The sequence below is a fragment of the Mustela nigripes genome, chromosome 13, assembly GCF_022355385.1.
Source record: "Mustela nigripes isolate SB6536 chromosome 13, MUSNIG.SB6536, whole genome shotgun sequence".
In the NCBI taxonomy this organism is placed as follows: Eukaryota; Metazoa; Chordata; class Mammalia; order Carnivora; family Mustelidae; genus Mustela; species Mustela nigripes.
Genome location: NC_081569.1, coordinates 59,377,162 through 59,393,793, shown reverse-complemented (window position 1 = coordinate 59,393,793; position 16,632 = coordinate 59,377,162).

The window sequence follows — 16,632 nt, the reverse complement described above, 5'->3', positions numbered from 1 at the left end:
CCGCCGCCCTCCTTCCTGCTTCCTCGTCCCCAGCCAATCAGCAGCGCGCCCCTCGGCCAGCTCCGCCAATCAGCCGCCCCGCCCTGCGCTGGCCCCGCCAGCCAATCCGGCCCTCGGCTCCCCCTCCCGGTCTCCGACCAATCAGAACCGTGGGTCGGTCGTCCCAACGCAGGGGGCAGCACGAGGCGGCCGGGGGAGGCGGTGCGGGGAGTGGTGGGGCCTGGGGGGAGGGGTACGGTGCCAAGGGTGGTGGCGGGGGGTGGTTTTCTTTGCCGGCTTCTTGGATTTTCTCTTCGGCTGCAGAGCCGGAGCCGGTATCCCATGGTGACCCGACCCTGGAGCCCCAATCCCCCAGCTGCTACCCCACCCCCCGAGAAATCTCTCGCCCCCGCCCTGGCCATCACCCCTCTACATCCCCTTTCCCCCCTTCTCCTCCTTAGCACCCACTGTAGAAAACTGCGGGCCGAGAAACACCCCACCCTCGCCAGCGGCTGCTGCCCCCAGGGCAAAGCCTCGGGAAGACCAGCTGAAAAATCAAGCCAGAACAACCCCCCTTTCCTGCAGAAAGGGCCCCAGACTCCAGCGAAAGGGCCCCGACTGCTGAAAAGCCCCTCCCGCCCTTGCCTCATCTTTCCGACTTCCCTGCCTGCCACGTCTCCTTTCCTTTCAAGCAAGGTCGGTCCTAGCTCGGTAACCCCTCACCCGCATCTCTTTTTCCTCTTTCTCCCGTTCACCTACCGCCCCCCCACTCCAGCTCCTAATTCACCTCTCAGAAGCAGTGTGTGGAACCCTCATCCATTCCCAGCTGACAGCAGAGCCTGGTCTGTGAGTCCTTGACACCCACACACCCTCTTCCACCACCGCGGGCAACATCTGAGCTCTCCGGGGGAGGGGGGAGGGGGCGGGCAGCCTGACAGCCCCGGCTGGACTCCCTCCCCGGCGTCCCCAAGCCAGGATGGGACCAAGCTTGGTCACTTACCTGGCTTCCCCCTAGACCCCGAACGCTGTGGCTCCGTCTCACACCCACAGACGTGCCTTTCCAAGCCCAAGCACGCTCGCGGGGTCAGCGGGGTGGGTGGGCACAGCAGGCTGAGGTCACACGGAGGTGTGGGAGGTCCCTGGGAGGTACGGGAAGGGCTGTGTCTTGGGCAGCTGGTGTCGCCTGAGTCCGCACAGGGCTTCACTTCAGTGAGCGCTGCCTGGGCACATAGTAGGTTCTTGAGAAATGCTGAGTCCACCCCAGAACAAAGCCTCATTCCCAATTCAGGCGGGGGAGGGGACGTTTGGGAGGTAAAAGGAGCAGCAGCAAAGACGGTAGTGTCAAGTCACCAGAGCGCTGGGAGCAGCCCAGGGAGGGGCTGGGCTGAGGACCGCTTCTGGCAGAGAAGCACCCCGAGTGCTGGGGCAGCCTGGGCTTACGGAGAAAGCCAGCCTCAGAGTGTGGCTGAGGGGCTCCTCCTGCACCACACATGCTCCCTAGCCTTTCCTAGACCTTGAGACTCCGGCACTCAGAAAGGCAGCCTTTAAGATCAATCAGGGCTGTTAGCCTCTATGGTGGGGAAAGAGAACTCTAGAAGATGGTTTCCCCATCTGCCTCCAGAGCTGTGAAGAGGGCCCAGCCAGTCTAAGCTTTGTGGGAAACACGTTTAAAGGACATGGTCACCCAGCAGGGGAAGTGTGTGAATGAGAGCTGAAAGCTAAGACCATGGCACAGAAACTTCTCAAAGGGCCAGCTTCTCCTAGGACAAGTCTCTCTACTTCTCCTACCTCCCACCCTAAGGGAAAGCTGATTCCCCAAACCTATTAAAAAAAAAAAAAAAAAAAAAGTAGGGCACTAAAGGATTTCTCCCCTCCCTGAGCCTCCCAGGACAAAGATTCCTAGCAGTTCCCCCCCACCACCACCACTAGGTCAGCCCTACCACCCCCACCTCCCCAAATGCCCCTTCTCCCTGTCCCAGTTCCCCTCCGGGGCTGATGTCCCCCACCCTTCACCAGAGAGGGTAAAAGCAGCAGTGGCCGCTGGAGCTGAGCCATGCCATTCTGGCAGCCTAGAGCCAGAGCAGAAGAAGGGACAGGGCTTCTGTCAGCAGCCCAGCCTGTGCTGACCTTGGCTTCGTGCCCACTCATGGGCAGGGATGGAGGCCAAAAGGGTCAGAAGAGAATCGTACCTAGTCAGAGGGAAGGAGACCCAAGTGGCAGGAAGCCCATGCTTGGCCTAGGAAGTAGTTGCAGGATGAGGTTGGAGGACTGGACTTTCCCCCCAATATCCAGGAGTGAAGATCCATTGGCTCTGGGAAGGGATGTGTGTGTCGGGGGTAGGGGGAAGAGTTGTCTTTATTTGGGGTCCTGGTGGAAGGGAGAGAAGGGAACATTGACTCGGTAGGGGGCTAGGTGGTCATGAGAGCCCATGTGCTCCTGCCCAGCCTGCCCAGCATCTGGAGGAATTCTACTCAGAGCGTCCCCCTTGTGGGTGGCTGTCTCCTTTACCCCAGGAGGCTCTGACTGAGTGGGCTACAATCACAGGCTGGCTAAAGGCACTTGGTGTTCCTCCTGTGCCCGCCCACTGATCTACCCCAGTACCCTGCCTCCTTTGTTAAATCTGGTCAGCAAACCCCTGAAAAGAAGAGGCCAAGGGCTGCACACCCCTGCCTGTCCCCCAAGGGACCTTTTGGCCTCTCCTCTCTCCACCCCACTTTGCCAGGACCTCTTCACCTGGGCCTCCTTCCTTCCCAGTCCAGAGCCTTTCTACACCTGGAAAGGCCTCCACCTCTTCCTCTTCCAAGCTTCCTTCAGCTCCCCTAACCCTTCCTGAGTGAGTGCTGCTCCCACCCCACCCCACCAAGGCGGTGGTGCCAACACCTGGGCCCCATCACCTCTCCTCACTCCGGAGCCCAGCCATCCTCCATTGCAAAGGACTTTCCGCTTGGTCTGGGGACAGGAATGGATCCATCAGATCTCCTGCACCACCTCTCCGTACTTCCAGACAGGGAGCTCTCCCTCCCTAGATGCCTTCAGACCTATCCGGAAGGGTTAACTGCCTCTGAGCGGGAGAGCAGAGAGGGAGATGCAGAGAGGAAAACAACTAGGGCTGAGAGAAAACACGCTGCACACCCCTCCCCCACGGTGCACGACCAGACTGACAGCCGGGACAGACTGGCTGCTCCGTCATCTCCAGTCTAGCCGCCGGGCACCTCCCCCACCGCTCGCCGCAGTCCCTGCAGACCGCCTGCCCTCGGTTGCAGCTACCTGGCACCGGGCAGAGCACCTCAGCAGGGCAGTTGAGTCCTTGCAGTGATGGTAGTACCCACTTTCCCCTTCCTCCATTCCATGCCCGGGTCCCCTCTCCCCTGGGAGTGGGGCGGCTGCTCCCCTGGCCCCCTGAAGTGCCTGAACTTTAGGTCCAGGGAACAGTTGCTGAGCCACCTGGCCCCTCAGCCCCAACAGACTAACTGGAGGGCACAGCTCCTGGGGGGAGGAACATGGGGGCACCAATTAAATGTGGCTGCATCACTTGCCCTCTCCCCCATAATAGGGACCCCCCCCCAAGGGTGGGGGAATAAAGAAAGCTGGACTTTTATAGTCCTTTTATCTGACCCACTCCCTCTTAAAGGGATCGGGACCCTCTCCTTAAAGGGATCTCCTGAAATTATTTGCCCCCAAGCAAATCCAAGTGCAAGCCTCTGTTTGGTCTTTACCTGCTGGGGCCCCTTTCCCTAGAAATGGAGGAGGCAGAAGTGTTCTCCCTGTGACTCTGAACTGGAGGGACAAGGCCCCCTTCTGCCACCAAGGAGCCAGCTGTTGAGTGCCCAGCAGAGAACAGGACCCCACTCTCCTCTAAAGGCACTCACTGCCACAGCATAAGGCCAGGGTTAACGTCAAGGTGAGGTGGGGTCCTGTGTGGGCGGGCGCAGTCTCTGCTAAGATGGGATAAGGGGGGCTATGTGCACTCAGACTTTGGGGAACACATGTCCATGGTGCTGTGTCCAAAACCCCCATCTGTCCAGTACGAGCCTCCAGATTGCTGACAGGAGAAGTCTTAGCAGGCTGCCTCTCCCCGAAAAGCTGCATTCTCTTTTCCTCTCTCCCAACTCCTGACTCTTACTCTCCTTGGGGCCCCTGGCTTTCCCCTTGGGGTGCCCTCTCTGCCCCTTATACATGTTGCCTCTACCGCAGCCCCAACAACTGTTTCAGGCTCTTTCCTGCCCTAGGGCTCATCCCTGGGGTATGCCTCACCCTCTACGCCCTCCCCCCCTCCCCGCCACCAGCCAAGGGGGTGGGGGATGGGCACACCTCGGCTCTCGGGAGCCCAGCAGAGCTGCATCCTCTCCCTCTAGCTTACTCGGCACCTGGTCTCACCCAGCCCTTGGGGTTCAGGGTTCCAGGGAGGGTGGGTGTGAATGGGGTGCAGAAGGGTCCGAGGGCTCTCCAGGCCGACAGAGGGACAGAGTCGGAAGCACTCACTGAAGCCACCCCTTCTTCCCCTCCTCCCTTCGCCCGTGGAGGGTCGACGCTGCCAAGGGAGGGCTTCCCCAGGCGCTTGGGAACTCGCCAAGTCCCCCACGGCTGCCACTCCCTGAAGGAGAGGCTCCCCCCAAGGACTGGAGCTTGGAGGCCTTCCCCCCCCACCCCCCCTCCGGCAGCTGCTGCAGCCTCCGGCTGAGGTCAGGCTCCACCTCCTTTCTCCGGAGGGAAAGCGCGAGGGTTGTTTGTTGTTGGGGTGTGTGAGGGAGAAGGTTCAAGATCACCTGGCTGGGTGGGCAAGGGCTCTGAGGGAGGGAGCGGGGCTGGGTGGGCTGGCTTCGGCAGGAGCCTCCTGTGGTGGGTGAAATGCTAACCTCACCCTACCCACCCCGCCACGGGTTTTGAAAACCAAGCCCGGTCCTCTGCGCTAGTTCTTCCATCTAGCCGCTCACTGGCCCGTGCCCCCGCCCTGCTATCCGTCCCTGTCCCTTCCGGAGTGGCCAAATGCACCACCCCCCCCCCCACCAGCAGAAGGGCAAGCCCTGGGGTTACCACGAGGAACAAGACTGTTCCTGCTCTCAAGAAGCTTCTAGTCTGGGGGCTGGAATGTGTTGGGGATAGAGGGACCAGTAGACATAAGACAGTGTGATAAACATAACTTCATGACAGCAGCGGGTAATGGCTGCTGAGGAAGCAAAGGGAAGGGTGCCACTGTCTGCCCCTGGTGTGGGGCTGGGTGGGGTGAGGTGAGAGAACGTTCGATGAATGGCTAAGCTGTGCCAAGGCTTTCTGAAGGAGCAGGCATTCTTCCCGTCAGACCTACCCTTGGTAGGAGGGGAAGTTGAGGAAGCCTCCGGCGGGGTGCTGATGTTAGCGAAGGTAAAAGAGCTGTGAAATAGGGGGTGAGGCTGGATATGAGATTGGAGAGTGGTGGGGGCCACCCAGGCTTCATAAGCCTTGTCAGGGAGCCTCGTTCCAAAGGCCTTGGAGGGTCCTGGAGGACTTTAAGGGAAGGAAGGTCCTGGTCAGATCTATGTCTGACAGGGATCTGGGGAGGTGGATTGGGGGGAGCAGAAGAATATGGCTCATGGGGGGAGAATGTTGCACCTCCCTTTCCACCCAGCAGACTGGGGGGCATCCCAAAAGGATGTGTCTCTACCCTCCCTCTCAGGTCCCGAATGGGCTGTAAAGGGTCCATCTTTGGGAAAGAATCCTCTCTCAGCACCGCTCTCACTGCCATGCAGGGTCTCTACCTTCTCTCTCTCCCCCTGGGAAGGGATAGGTGGCCCCAGTATCTGCATCTCTCTCCTTCTTGAGACTTCTGCCCTTTCAGAGTCATTGCTATTTCCTAGAATAGCGACAGGAAAGAAGTCAGCAAACAGCGGGATCAACTTTTCCCTGCAGGTGCTCTTTCTGCACCTCACTTGGGACTAGAACCCTCAGGTAGTGGACATTAGTGATAAAAACCATATAGAGTCCCAAGCAAATGCCCCTCAATGGGGCCCTTGGGCTGGCATCAGACTGAGCATTTGACTTCCGGGAGCTGGTGCTGCCCTCACCCCAGTCCCAGAAGGTTGGCATGATTACTGTCACCATTTCACAGATTTGAAAACCGAGGCTTAGAGCAGTTAATGTCTGTCCTAGCTCACACAGGCAGGCAGACTTAAACCCCAGCCTGCCTGATTCAGGTCAGGGTCAGATTTCCTGGCCCCACTATACAGCATTGCCTTCTATGAGCCTGAAGAACCCTGCCCTGCTGGCTTACCTGTTTCCCTTTGACCATGACCACATTTGGGATTGCCAGGGGAGTAGGACAGGGTGTGGGTATGTCAGTGAAATCTCATACTTTATTTTTGTTTTTAAAGATTTTATTTATTGGGGTGCCTAGGCGGCTCAGAGGGTTAACCTTTTGCCTTCAGCTCAGGTCACGATCTCAGGGTCCTGGGATTGAGCCCAACATCAGGCTCTCTGCTCAACGGGGAGCCTGCTTCCCCAGCTCGCTCCCCCGCCCCCGCCTGCTTCTCTGCCTACTTGTGCTCTCTCTCTCATCACAGTATGAGACTATAGACCCCTGATGGACACCACTACGGTTTTGTCTTCCTCTTTACAGCTTCCTATGTGTCTAGCACCTCCCTGGACCCAAGGAGGCATTCTAGATCCCTCAGAACCTAGTCTCAGGACACAAAACCCTCTGCCTCTCTCTTTCCACAGATCAACTCAGGAATCCCAAACTAGCAATCTTCAAACACAATTCAGCAGGCAGACAAGTTCTGTTTGACAAGTTCCTTCTTTTTTTTTTAATTATTCATTATTTTAACTAATCTCTATACCCAATATGGGGCTCAAACTCATAACTCTGAGATCAAGAGTCTCACACTCCTCTGAAACAGCTGGGCACCCCGGTTTGACAAGGTCTTATCCACAGGGATTTCAAGAAGATTAAAATTAGGAATCATGCTGAAATTTCTGGAGATTGAAAATAAAAATTCGGATTCCCAGTTTCTCTTGAAAAAATCAGAAAGTCTGGCTCCCTTTGGTTCACATCTCCACTTACAACAGTACACTGCTGCCAAGTAGCAAACATTGCCTTTACAGGACAGGCATGCTTCGGTTTGCAATGGTTCTGCCTGGCCCTGTTCAGGCACTTGTAAGACCTGCCTGATCCCTGAAGGTTTTCAGTCTTGTGATCCTTGTGCTGTGGCCACAGAAACACAGATGGATATTACGGTACATGTCTTTGGAGTGTCTGCCTTCCTTGGACCTACTTGTAGTACCTTGTTCTATTCTCACGGGCCATCTCTAATAGCATTTTTATTATTGCCCCATGTACAGAAGCCACAGACCCAGGCTGAAGATGAAAAGGGGTGTTCAGGGTCTTTTGGCTTCTCTGAATGACTACTCCTAAGAGCATGGCTTAATGTCTTGCAAATAGTAGGTGCCCAATAATGTTTGATGAACTGAACAGTAAGTGATCAGTAAGTAGTAACTAAATGAATACATTGATGGAGAAGGAAAGACCTTTCCAAGAAGCACAATGTCTGAGATGTTCTGGGGGTGGGATGTTGCTTGGGACTTCGGCTTCCTCAGGGTTACCGCTCTCATGAGGCTTGTCTGATGATATCAAATGGGATTATTTTAAGGGAGGTCCCTCCCTTGAGGAACCCCATGGGCTGTGGACTAGAAGTTTGTGGGGGTGCACCTACTGTGGTTCCTTCAACCCAGACCTGCAGACGCCTGGGATGAGGAGGAAACTCATATCTGGAATGGGCTGGGTCCCCAGAGCCTCCAAAGCCAGGGGTCTTAAACAGAACGCAGGGGCAGCCGCTCAACACCTGTTTCTTTAATCCTCAACAACACTATTAGGAAAATATTCTCAAATTTACAAATGAATGAGGAAACTGAGACCTGGAGCCTCTAAGTAACTTCTCAAGATCACACAGATTTGGAGTGACTCCAAACCTCTGCCTTTTTAAGTACAGCAGTTAGCATAAAGGTTAAACTGAGGTCTAACCCTTGGTAGGTTTAAAACCTTTACTCCTTCTACATTTCACCAAGCCTACTGTTTAAGAATAAAACTCTTTAGCCAGGCTTCCCGAGTAGAAGTCCTCTACAGACTCCTAAAACATGCAAAGTCCTTGCAACAGCGCCCAAACCATGGCAACTGTCCCCAAAGCATTAGCAATTATGAACCTACTTCATCACGCTTTCGTCGGGCCATTCCTGCCGCCTGCCCTGTTACTGTATTCGAATCTGGTCCCGCAACCCCGTTTGCCCCCTGTCTTCCAGACGGAGTCCCTACTACGCTGTGCCTATGCTGTATTCTGTCCACCCAGCTGCAGCATGTCCCATTCTGGCTTCAGCCAGGCTGAATGTCTTCCTTTGCTGGGTCTGAAGGAGGGACCAGCCTCTCTACCCAGGGCTTATCCACTACACCATCCTAATACCAGGACTGTCTCTGTGACCCCAGCCAGCCTCCTCTGCCTTTGGAAAGATCTCCCCTGACATCCCTAATCCCATTCCCCAAGGTGTGGGTGACTCCATCTCCTCCAGGCTCCCAGCCACAGCCACTGACCTCTCTAGTCTTCCAAAACCAAGAGCAGAGGGAGAGCCAGCTGTGGCCAGGACAACTCCTCCCCAACCCCCCAGCAGAGACATTCCCTGGAGAGGTCCCCAAACTACAGTCTGGGCCACAAGTACTGTGTACCAACCACAGAGAGCTCTACTCAAGCTCAGCACCATTGAGGCACCAGTGGGACCTAGAAGGTGATGCCAATCACAAGGCTTCTGACTTTGGAAAGCTTCCACTCCACTGGGCAGAGGACCCTCTGAAACTGAAGAACCTGGCCAAGAGTCAAGGGTTAGATGATAAATGGCTGGGCAAGTGACACCAAGACTCAGGCACGAGATCTGACAAATATTGCTCCCGATTTGTGAATATTGCTGTATTTAAAAAAAATCTTATAAGGGGATTTATGAAATTCATACCTAGCTGTATGGGCAGCTCTGCTCTATTCAGACGCATACAGGGAAGTCAGCAACTGCCTTTTTCATCGGTTTCTCTCTGTTGGAGTGTGTTCTGTGGCCATAGGTAACATTCCCAGAGAGACTTTGTGAGCCAGGTGCTGTACTAAATTCTTTTTTTTTTTTTAAACAGTTTTATTACTTTTAACTGGTCTTTTTTTTTTTTTAAAGATTTTATTTATTTATTTGACAGATCACAAGTAGGCAGAGAGGTGGGCAAAGAGAAAGGGGGAAGCGGGCTCCCCGCTGAGCAGAGAGCCCGATGCTGGGCTCCGTCCCAGGACCCTGGGATCATGACTTGAGCCAAAGGCAGAGGCTTTAACCCACTGAGCCACTCAGGCGTCCCTGTGCTAAATTCTTTATATGCTCTCATTTAATCCTCAACCTGTCTTATGAAACAGGTTCTGTTATTGTTCCCATTTTACTGATGAGAAAATGGAGGCACAGAGAAGTTCAATAACTTGTCCAGAATCACACAGTTAATAAGTAGGGAGCCAGGCTTCAGATCCCAGCCTTGTCACTTCTAATTGTTCCTCTATCACTGGTTCCTAAACGAGCTTCCCCAAACAATTCTCTATTACGTTTTCCAAATGTCTGTTGGCAACTCATTTGGATTTTACACATGAAGTTGCTGTGAGTAACGTTCATCTCAGTATTAGATTGGGGGCAAAATGTTGCAGGCGTATTGTCATATTTCTTTATAAAAAGAATATTCCTTTTGCAAAGCTTCATCAAAAGTACCCTTTCCCTGCCCTCTGCACTCATTTTGACACTGAAGTAACAATGTGGTCTTTCAGGAACATCAGATACGCTACAACCAACTTCCAGCTACACGCGAACTCCCGTGCTCTCCCAGGGCTTTGATTTTGGGGTAAACGCACCACCTCCCACCCAGTCTCCAAAGTCAGGAATATTCCAATCTTCCTTGGTGCCTCCCTTTCCCTTGCCAGCCACCACCCATAGCTAATCCATCACCACAACCTGTCATTTACCAGCACTTCAATCACCCCCTTCTTCCCCAACCCAGGAACCATAGCCCAGTCATGCACCCCACACCACCCCTCCATGTCTGTTTTCTACACAACAACCAGAGGAGTTTTCCAGAACAGAACTGCATCATATCATTCTACTGGAGCCCTTCTGAGGCTCCTGCTGGCTGTCGGGATAAAGACCCAAACCTGGAACCGGGGATGACCGGAGGGTGCCCCAGCGGGGAGGCTCCCTGATCCCAACCCCTCCTCCCCCAAATCACACTCCTGGACCAGAGATGCCCCTCTCTCCCAAGCATGGCTGAGCAAGTCAGTGGTTCCTTGGTGAGGCTTGTCTCCCTGGCTAGGTGAGGCGGAGGACCACATCTGCTTTGGGTCCCACTGGTTCCCCACAGCCTGGCGGGGTAAGTGCACATGTTGGATTCTCAGTAACAATTACTGAATGGTGAATGAATAAATAACAGGCAGAGGATTGACGCTTCAGCTGCTTTGCCAGGTGACTGCGGCACTGGACTTCTCTATCAACTTAGCAGACTACGTCCTGTAGGCACACTGTGTGCTGGGCCCTACCTGCTGCCCCAAGACTCACTCCTCCCAGTCCAGTTTGCCTGGTTTCAGGACTAATTATGATGTCACCTTGGCCTGTCTCCACCTATGGGGGAGGTTTGTGATTTGTGTACATTCTTACTATAAAATTTACTGACTTGATTAATTCCGTGACTGGATTATAATAGTTACTGTTCCGATTGGGCAGACTCTGAAACACAGGCATAAAGTCACGGTTCTGGCTTTGGCAGTCCAGATGGCTTCTACAAGAAGTGAGGGTCTGTGACCCCAGAACCCTGTTCCTTCCGTTGCTACTGAGAAGAATGGGGGAATTTAGTTCAAGGCAAAGCCTTGGGATTTCACCTGCCCCCTTCTTTCCCTCCCCCTGTAAGTCTGCCCTTTAGGTTTCAGTTAAACCTGATCTCATTTAGATAAGCTCAGTGGAGGGCGACAGGAAAAGAGGGGGTCTGCTCCTGCAGCCCCCAGGGCAGGCATTCATTGGATGGGCACCTCTACTTAGCCAGGTTTCATGCTGGGAATAGAGTGCAGAGCCGGGGACAGCACCAGTGTTTGGGTGAGCAGTGCTCAGCGCTGGGGCTTAAAGAATAGAAAACATTAAAAGTGGCTGGAGTGATGGAAACAATTGGGTTTATGTCCACTTCCTCAACTGAATTGTAAGCTCCTTTGGCTCCACAATTCTTACACCCCTGGCACACAGTGGTCACTCAGTAAAGGCAGGTTATTCTTAACTGGGGATTGGCAGGTGAAGGGGCAGCTCACTCAAGTGGGCTGAGCCTGGGGTGTACTGGCTGGGGGGCAGGCAGGAGGTTGGAGGGCAGAAGGTCCATCTGTTGACTGAGGGCTGTGTGGTGGGCCCCAGGTAACCCACAGACTCTGAGGAGCAGAGAGATGAAGTTTCCAGGAGGCAGCATGGAAATGAATTGGGTGATTGTTCCTGGTGAGAGGAACAGGCTGGGGGTAGGGTGGGGTAGGGTGAGGGGCAGGAAGGGGCTTATCAGGGGACCTTGTGGGGAAGCCTAAGGTGCTTGAGTCCCCAGGAGTGGCCCCTTGGGGCTTCCGGCCTTGGAGCAGAGGGGACATAGAAGTTTGAGGAATATGGGACAGGAAGTGTACCCTTTAGTGAGAAGGGGCTCCAGAGCTAACACTGAGAAGCCAGTGTGTCCCTGTCTGACCCTTCCTCGGGGAGGGCTAACACCCTCACTTACACATTGTCTTGTTGCCTTACTGACAATGGGCTCCACACTCCAGAGGCTCTTGCCCATCTACCCCCTTCCAGTCCCCCCCACACACACCAAGGGTCACTCCAGGGCTCAGGAGTCCCGGACAAGAAGCTCCAGGCCCTTGGTGGTGTGGGTGATCAGGTGAAGACAGCAGAAAAACTGCAGCCCGAAGCTCTCCAACAGGCTCCTAGGGGTCAGGGAATGGGGCACAGGGGTATGTGTGTGGTAGGGTTCCAAGCACCCAGAGGCTCGCACAGAAGGAGAAGACTAAGGAAGGTCTTTCCAGGGAGACTTCACCTTCCTTCACTCTGGAGCCAGGCAGCCTCCCTGGGAGCTGAGATACCCTGAGTACCCCAGGAGATAGAGAATCCAAAGGGCAGTCTACTTCCCATCCCCTCCTTCTCAGCTTTGCAGGACTGCACAGTATACTCTGCCCAGGTATACCTGGGAGGGGGGAGCAGGGAGACAGGTGGGGAGTGGGGAGAGGGGCTGGATCTGAGTAGCTGGGGGGGGCGGGATTCTTTAGTCTGAAGAGTCCCTCAGCTCTGGTGGCCTCAGCCTAGGGAGCAGTTCCCCGCTGCCCCAGGCAAATGCGGTTACAGAAAATTCACATACCTTCAGCCTTAATTGGCTATCTTGCAGTGGCCCCAACCTCCCCCGCCCTTCCACTCTGGGCCAACGGTGGGGAATCTGGACAGCAAGGAAAGACTTGGCAGGCTGAAGGAGAAGGACAGCAAGTCTCACCTCCATCCAGCCTGTTCTCCTTTCAGATACTCCCTTCCCCTATTTTAGTTCATTTATTTATTTTTCTTTAAGATTTTAATTTTAAAGTAAGCTCTACACCCAACACGGGGCTTGAACACACAATCCCGAGATCAAGAGTCGCATGCTCTATGGACTGAGCCAGACAGATGCCTCTGTTCTAAATCTTGATTCACCCCACAATAAATTTAATTAAACACTTTTACTTCCATGAGTAAAGGGACCTAAGGCATAGCCAACCCTGCCTAGCCTGGCAGCATCAGATGGGGCTCGAGTAGGTCTTAAGACTCTGGTCACCCATTCCCATAAACAGAGCAAGAACCTGGGGCCCCCAGGTGGTCCCGAAAGCGGCACTCTATATGCTGAACCTGCTGTCAGGGAGCCCAGGCCCATGTGCCTCCATGTTCCTCTCTTCCAGAAAACTCTCACTTGCCTGTCTGGCCCTCACTCTCCCATGTCTTTTGGGGCAAAGTTGTGTCACATGGCTTGGCAGAGTAAGTGGAAACATAACTGTCTCTGAGGCTGATCTGTGCTAACTCAGTGATGTCTCCCAGGCCCTGGCAGGTGCTCAGCTCAGAGGTTGTCTTTAAAGATTCGTTGACCATGTGGTTTATGGGCCTGGGCAGGAAAGCAGGGATGGACACTTTTTCACCAAGTTCTTCCCCTTGTTGAAAATAAGCTCATACAGTTGGCTGACCCTGGGGCTGGACATGCCGCCTCTGTCCCAGGTCCTCTCTGGTGGCACCAATCTAAAAAATATAGGCGCACAATGACTTTGGAAGACAGTTGGAATTACCTAGTAAAGTTGATCACATACACACCTGACAAGAGAGAAACACCATTCCTGGGAACACACGTAGAGGGATTCCTGCACACGGAAACCAGAAGTTGCATCCAGAATGCCCCAAACTGGAAACAGCCCAAACATCCATCCACACTAGCACAGATAATTAACTTGTAGTATTTTCACACAATGGAATACTATACAAGAAAAAAAAAAAAAACTGGACCAATTATAGCTCCACCCCTTAACATGAACGAATCTTTTAAAAACCACACAATAAGCCAAAGAAACAAGATACAGAGTATATTTAGAATGAATCTAACTGCAGAGAAAAAAAAAAAAAGAACAGAAAACAGAAAAAAACAGGCAATCCAAACAATGTTGTTTAGGGATATACACAGAGGCAGGAAACTGTAAAAGAAGGAGGGATATTGGGGAGAAGATTGTCATTAAATTGAGGATGGTAGCTCCTCTGGGAAGAATGGGTCAAGGCCTCGCATGCAGGCTTCTAAGGTACTTGGAGGACTGACTGACCTGGGGGCTGGGTACACAGGCGTTTATTATTGTTTATATTGCATTTATGCATGTTACATACTTTTCTGTATATATATCATACATTTTACACAAGAAAAGGAAAAAAAGGATGGGATGTACTCCACTCTGCCCCTTTTCTCCATCCAATCCCCATTCATGTCCTCTGCTGCCAGAGGCAGGGCCAGGGTCCTCCATCCACAGTTCTCCTCTGTTTTTGAGTGGGTCGGAGGAATATAGGGGTGAGGGCCTCCCCTCTGCAGCTGGGCTCTGGCTACTCCAGGGTGAGGAGGCCTAGGGAAAGCGGGGCCAGGCGAGGCCGGCTGGCTCCGCTCTTTCTGCCAGCTCTGGGGATTAGGCCAAGGAGCTGGCCCACCTGTTGTTTCACTCATTCAGTATGCACAGAGCCACGGAGGGGTTGCTATGAGCACTGGGTGTATGGGGAGGGTTCCGATAAGTGAAAAATGGTCTTTGACCTCAAAGATCTTACAATATACTCAGAGGGAACCATATACACAAATAATACAGTACCAGAAAAATGTGAGCTAAGTGTTACAGGACTACTTACCTACTCTCTCAATAAACATTTGTTGAGCACCCGTTACGTGCCAGGAACTGTGCTGGATGATGCGCATATAAGGGCCGTCAAATCACAATCCCAGCCCTTAAGTTCTTAGCCTAATTTGGAGGAAACACACATACAAGACAGATACAACAGGGGAGCAAGCCCACTGAGGCAGAGAGGCTCAGGGTGCGGAGGGCTGGAGTAGGGAGGTCTTCCTAAACATTCAGACCCTGAATTGAGACTTTCAGGATGAGGAAAATAAGAGCTAGGCAAAGGGCCAGAAGGTCATCTTTTGCAGAGGGGCCGGCTGGGCAAAGGTCAGGGGTAAGGAAGAGCACCTGAGGACTATTTGCTACCAAAACACAAGTACTCAGCAGGGATGGGGAGAGTAGCAGCTCGAGGGGACAGCCGAGGAGGATCAGAGTCATATTTGCCTTGTAAAACCTTGGATTTTATGGGTACTGAGATCTACTGAAAGATTTGGGGGGAGCTGGATAGTTCACTCCCACTCAGAATAGAGGAAGGGTCGAGGGACATGGATTGGAGGAAGGCAGACAAGTTGTCAGGTTGTTGTGGATCCAAAAAATATTTAGATAGGCCAGTTTAGATAGGCTAGATGGGTGGTGGGTGTGGGAGACACCAGCTCCCTGCCCAGCCACCAGGTGGAGCAGGGCTCCAAGCCAGAATAGTGTGGCTCTCGGCTCTGGGTACCAAAGAGCACTAAGTGTGGGCAAGAGGAATGTGAACAGGATTCTGTACCATTTGGTCCCAGGGTTCCCGAAGGCTGGCTTGTGGGACAGGACGGGGCTGAGGAAGCAAGAAAAATACGGCGTGTCGTGAGCTGTTTGTAAGAGCAGTGTAGGCACAGTGAAGAACTCTCCTTGGAAGTGTTTGCAAGCCAATCAGTAAAGAAGCACATTACTTAGAGGCATCAAGTACATTACCAGAAGAAATTGCTTAAACATTCAAGGATGGTTTTGTCCTGGGGAGGAGGGACTGGGGATAGGGGTGACTTTAAAAAAAAATGTTAACATGCTAAACTATCATATTTTAAGACTCACGACATAAAACATACGAAATTTTTAAAAAAAGATTTTATTTATACATTTGACACAGAGAGATCACAAGTAGGCAGAGAGGCAGGCAGAGAGAGAGAGGAAGGGAAACAGGCTCCCCACTGAGCAGAGAGCCCTACTCAGGGCTCCATTCCAGGATCCTGAGATCATGACCTGAGCTGAAGGCAGAGGCTTTAACCCAGGTGCCCCCAAAACATACGAAATTTTAAAAATAAAAAAACACTGGCTTTGTTCCGAGTTTACATCACGTATATTTTTAATTGCTAAAGGTGACTTTTTTTTCCTCTTGGTATTAAACGATACAAGATAGAGGATAGCCAGCGGCTCCCCCGCTTCCCTCACGTTCTCATTAGGCAAAACAAAACAAAACAAGACCTTGAGCCCTGTGCATCCTGAAATCAGAGACTGGGAACCGCTAGTCCGGAGCACCGGGCTTAAAGCCGGAGAGCAGCGACTCTGCGCGTCTGCAACCCCGCGGGCGGCCGGCAGAGGTCAGGCGAGTTCCACGCAGGCCCCGCGGAACTAGTCCCAGCCGCGCTCCGCGGGGCGCGCCCCCTCGGCGGCTGGGCGGGGTACAAGGAGGACACGCGGCCCGCCGTAACCCAGGGGTCGCGACTAATGGTCACCTGGGATCTGGGTCCCGGCTCTGCCGGGCGGACGTAGGCTGGGCAACAGCAGCGGAATTAAAGAGGATCCCCCCCCCCCCACCCAAAACCACGCCGCGGGGACACTAGCTCTGGCTCCACCTCGCATCTGGGCGTGGCTGGGCGCCTGGTTCCCTGCTGAGTTCCATGGCCCTGGGCCGCGTACCTAATGCTTCTGGAAGGCTGCCCTGCACAATATTGTCTCCCACGGGTTTGTGAAGACCAGGGAGCTACTCTTACCAAATCCAGACTGGCCACATAGGCAAAGCTGTTTTTTTTTTACTAGAATTAGGATTCAAGCTTCTGGGGAGGTGTCCTCTAGGTCCCAGGTCAGTTATTCTAAAAGGCTGCCCTACCTCAGAACTGTTCTTGAAGATATTCGGTCTGGGGTTGATAAAGGAACCTGCATTTTACAGACAGCACCTGGAGAACCCGTCTCAGCTCCTGTTGCCATCCACCAGCGAAAACAATGTATGGGACGCTAGTCAACAGCAGGTCTGGGCTGATAGTGT